The 4,807-nt window shown below is 39.1% G+C and overlaps 1 non-coding gene across 1 annotated transcript; it reads left to right on the top strand.

Moving 5' to 3' along the window:
* The first annotated feature begins 2,845 nt into the window (after positions 1–2,845).
* On the top strand, positions 2,846–2,952 carry LOC145033144 (small nucleolar RNA R71). Its single transcript, XR_013677383.1, has one exon. It is a non-coding gene; the product is annotated as a small nucleolar RNA R71 (small nucleolar RNA).
* The last annotated feature ends 1,855 nt before the right edge of the window (positions 2,953–4,807 follow it).

Below are 4,807 nucleotides of genomic sequence, written 5' to 3' on the forward strand. Positions count from 1 at the left end.
TTAGTTGGTGGGGGTAATTTGGCAATGGTGTCAATCTTTGCCTGATCCACTTCAATTCCCATTTTTGAAACCTTGTGGCCTGACATTATACCCTCCTTAACCATAAAGTGACATTTCTCTGAGTTGAGGACCAAGTCGGTTTTTTCACACCTAGCAAGCCTTAAGTCAAGATTTGTGAGACAATCATAGAAGGAAGATCCAAAAACAGAAAAATCATCCATAAAAACTTCCATGAATTTTTCCACCATATCGCGGAATATGGCTGTCATACACCTTTGAAAAGTCACGGGTGCATTGCATAGCCCAAAGGGCATGCATCTATAAGCAAAAGTCCCACTTGGGCAAGTAAATGTGGTGTTTTCTTGGTCCATTGGGTCTATGGGTATTTGGAAATAACCCGAGAATCCGTCTAGAAAGCAATAGTAACTATGTCCCGATAATCTTTGTAACATTTGATTAATAAAAGGTAATGGAAAATGGTCTTTACGTGTGGCATCATTTAGCTTTTGATAATTGATGCACACTCTTTAACCGGTTACCGTTCGTGTTAGAATTAGCTCATTCTTTTATTTGGTTATGACCATCATCCCTCCTTTCTTGGGTGCCACTTGGACCGGACTCACCCACGGACTGTCAGAAATGGAATAGATAATTCCTGCATCTAAGAGTTTAACCACTTCTTGCATATTTGGGTTTAATCTTCTTTGGTTCTATACAACCAGCTTTGCTCCTTCTTCCAGATTGATCTTGTGAGAGCAATAAGATAGGCTTATTCCCTTGATGTCGGCGATGCTCCATGCTATGGCCCGCTTTCGCTTCTTCAAAACTTGCACTAGCTCCTCCTTTTCAGATTTGGACAGGTCAGAGGCTATGATTACTGGCTTTTGGTTTCCTTCTTCAAGGAAAACATACTCCAAATGTTCTGGTAACTTTTTGAGCTCAGATTTTTGGTTCTGACTGTTGTACTCGTCGAGTGCAGGTAAGGTACTCTGCGATTTTTGTGGCTGCATTTACGAATTCTTCGTTTTCTAAGGAGGAACTTGGCAAGTAGATCGGCCCTACTCGGCGAGTAGGGCTTTCAGATTGCTTGACCAATTCTTCAAACTCAGCTTCTTCCAGCAGCCTTTCGATCTCCATTAAGTCTTTTTCTGCATCAAATTCTTCATCAAAATTTGTGGACTTGCTAGAATCTTCACTTATGCATTCCTCCAATAGTTCATCTAGCATATTAATTGAGAATCCCGTGTCGTCACTATTCCTTGCATAATTCATGGCTTGATCAACCCCAAAAGTTATAGAATCATCACTTACCCGCAAAGTATGCTTTGAAACCCTCATGTCTACTATATCACTCGTAGTGTTGAGGAAGGGTCTTCCGAGGATGATCGGGACTTGAGGATCCGCCTCCATATCTAGAATTATAAAATCAGCGGGAAAGACGAATTTTTCCACCTTGACTTGTAAGTCTTCACATATGTCTCTTGGGAAAGTGACTGTATTGTTTGCTAAGTGAATCGCCATGCGAATTGGACTTGGTTCTGGGAGATCCAGTTTCTTGAAGAATGAATATGGCATTAGGTTCGCACTTGCTCCCGAATCGGCTAAGGCATGAAAAGTAGCCAAGTTGCCAAACTGGCATGGTAAAGTTAAGCTCCCCGGGTCACCCTTCTTCTTTGGTAGCTTATTTAGCATAGCAGCTGAGCAGTTTTCATTGAGGACTACCTTCTTCACCTCTTCCATCTTCCTTCGATTAGTGAGAAGTTCCATAAAGAACATAGCATATTCGGGCATTTGGATGACAACTTCAATGAAGGGTATGTTGATTTGAAGAGCCTTGATATGATCTAGAAACTTCTGGTACTCCTCTTCTTGCTTCTCCTTCTTAGCTTGGGCTGGGTATGACATTGGAGGCTGATAAAGATCTTTAGGGACTTGTTCATTCTGATTTGGCAGTGGACTCGCCGAGTCCATATTTTGTACTCGGCGAGTAGAGCTGTCAGATTGAAGATTTTTATTTTCTACCTCCTCCTTCTACGATTCTTTGGGTGCTTCTTTCTGAATAGGGGCCAGAGGAGTGATTATTTTCCCACTTCTTGTTGTAACTATATTTATGTGCGCGCCTCGCGGGTTATTTTCGGTTTTACTAGGGAGTTTTCCCGGTGATCTTTGGTTTATTTGTTGAGCAAGTTGCCCCAACTGTGTTTCTATGTTGTGAATGGATGCTTGCTGGTTTCTAAGGATAGTTCTTGTTTCTTGAATGGCAGCATCATGATTGCTATGTCTCTTTTCTGAAGCAACTACAAATTTGGTAAGCATCTCTTCCAAACTTGGTTTTCTTTCTTGTGCTAGCTCCTCCTTTTGGTAAAAACCTCTTCCTTTCTGCTTGTACTTCTCCTCCTTAGCCTTCTTGTACTCTTCATACGGGAGCCACTCTTTCTTTGGTTTTCGCCAATCTTCATCATATCGGCCCCCGCTTGAGTAACATACTTGCACCTTTTTGTTGCCATTCTCATCCAAGTCGCAGTCTCTACTAAGACGAGGTCCATTACAATTTTCAGAACCCACCCGAATAGCATGGATCATTTGATCCATTTTATCCATCCTCTTATCCATGGTTTTCAGCATAGCCATGACCGTGGACAAGTCTTTAGTAGCTGCATATGCGGCTCCCCTAGTAACATCATTTCTTGGGTTGTGGTATTCTCTAGTGTGCTTAGAGAATTCTTCCATCAATTCCTTGATCACCGGGGGTGGCTTCTTTGTACGAGGGCCTTGAGAGTCAAGTAATTTCCTGGTTGTGACATTGACTCCATCATAGAAAATGGAGACTTCTTGCTGGCTATTAAGGTCATGGTGTGGGCAGTTTCTTAGTAAGCTCTTGTACCTCTCCCAAGCTTCATATAGTGACTCTCCAGCTTGTTGTTCAAAGTTAGCAATTGCTTTCTTCAGTTTAGCTATCTTGGAAGGTGGGCAAAAGTGATCAATGAATTCTTGTTTCATCTTGGCCCAAGTGGTGACTAATCCGGGGGGAAGTAATTTGATCCAGTCTTTTGCAGCACCTTTGAATGTCACTGGAAGCATGCGAAGTAGCTGAATCTTGCGAGGAACGTTTGGAACATTGAAGTAATTGGCTACATGATTGACTTCATCCAAATGCTTGTAGGCATCCTCGTGGTCTTTTCCATAGAAAGGAATTTCGTTGAGCTGGGTGAGTATGTGGCCCATTAGCTCGAAAGTAGTAGTAGCGGGAATTGCGGGTTGCACAAGTCCCAGGTTGGTGTCATCGCAGATCCTCTTCTTCCATTCTCCCATGGGGATTTTATCAATGTTAGCCATGGTATGAGCTAACTCGTCGTCGGAATTGGAGTCGTGCCTGTATGTGGGCTTTTCTTCTTCCTCAGTGTCGCACTAGGTGTCTTCCTTGATCGGGTCTTTTCTTGCTAAAGATGCACTGGATGCTCCTGATTTTCTACTCTTCTTCTTCCCAAAAACAGTCTTTAAATTAGACAAAGGTGACTTCTTAGGTGTATTCGAGCTTTCCATGTCCTTTCCTCAGTTCCTTCTCAATGCATATTCGGGATCTTCAAACGGGGGTACCAGCGGGGTGTTTGATCCTCTGGTCATGAAAGTCCTGAAATAAAATAGATAAAAACGTAAAAAGAACAAAAAATGTAACTAAAAAAACGAAAAATAAAAGATAAAGTCTACTATACTCGCCGAGTAAGTGCGAATGCACTCGACGATTAGCAGTGTAATTTGAAAGAATTCTAAACTTAAAATAAAAACTAATTTAGATAATAAAACCTAACTACTGGTTATTAAACTGCAATAAATTAACTTTGTGCCAGTAAACTCACATAAAGGATCGAAAAAATTAGAAATTAGATGAATTATTTAGAACCGTTCCCCGACAACGGCGCCAAAAACTTGATGTGTGTTAATAAATTAAGCACACAAAGGCAGTGAACCTATCTTTTAGTGGTATAGTTGGATAAGTAGGGTGTCGAACTCAGGGAACGGAAATTAATCTAATAAATAATTTTAACTACACAAGTAATAAAAGTAAAGGGTTTTTTCTCTAGTTTTTACAAGACTAGAAGCTTAAACATAGCACTTAAACAATTAACTAACTAAACAATTAAAGCAAATGACAAATTCACCAAATTTATTAAAGGGTTTCTGTTTATGTTCAAATAATTCACTCCTATGGTTATTTAAATGATAAATTAATTATTATTGGTTACCAACTATAGTGGTTAGGTTCATGTTCATTACTCTTAACCCTTAGACAATTAATCAATTCAAGCGGTGGCCAATTTTTTAAACTAATTAATTCCCTAGTTCAATAGTTTGGATTAAATAAGATTTGTAATTGGTTAATCAAGTTGGTGTTTCAGTTAACCTCTTGTTTGTTGGTTTCTCAAACAAGCTCACACATTAATTTACCCATTCTCTAATTAATCTTAATTTCATATTCATTATTCTTAAGCATATGATAAAGTGTTCACATAACATATGAGGTTAATAATTAAGAGATGTTCATGCAACTTAATTACCTTCCAATTAACAGAAAATAGTTGTCATTAATGCATAAGGTTCTTTAACAAACTTAATTTAATAAAATCACCAAATAACAATCAATCAAAAAGTATATTCTAAACCATATGAGTAAATTAGTCTTCCCCAACAGAAACAAAACGAATTTAGTTCATAGTTATAATAAAAACAAACTTGAAAGCAGATTTAGCTAAGCTAAACATACTTAATTCCTAATGCTAAGTGGAATGATTAACCTAATTGCCTTGAT

This window comes from Lactuca saligna, chromosome 2, assembly GCF_052625555.1.
Source record: "Lactuca saligna cultivar CGN05327 chromosome 2, ASM5262555v1, whole genome shotgun sequence".
Taxonomy (NCBI): Eukaryota; Viridiplantae; Streptophyta; class Magnoliopsida; order Asterales; family Asteraceae; genus Lactuca; species Lactuca saligna.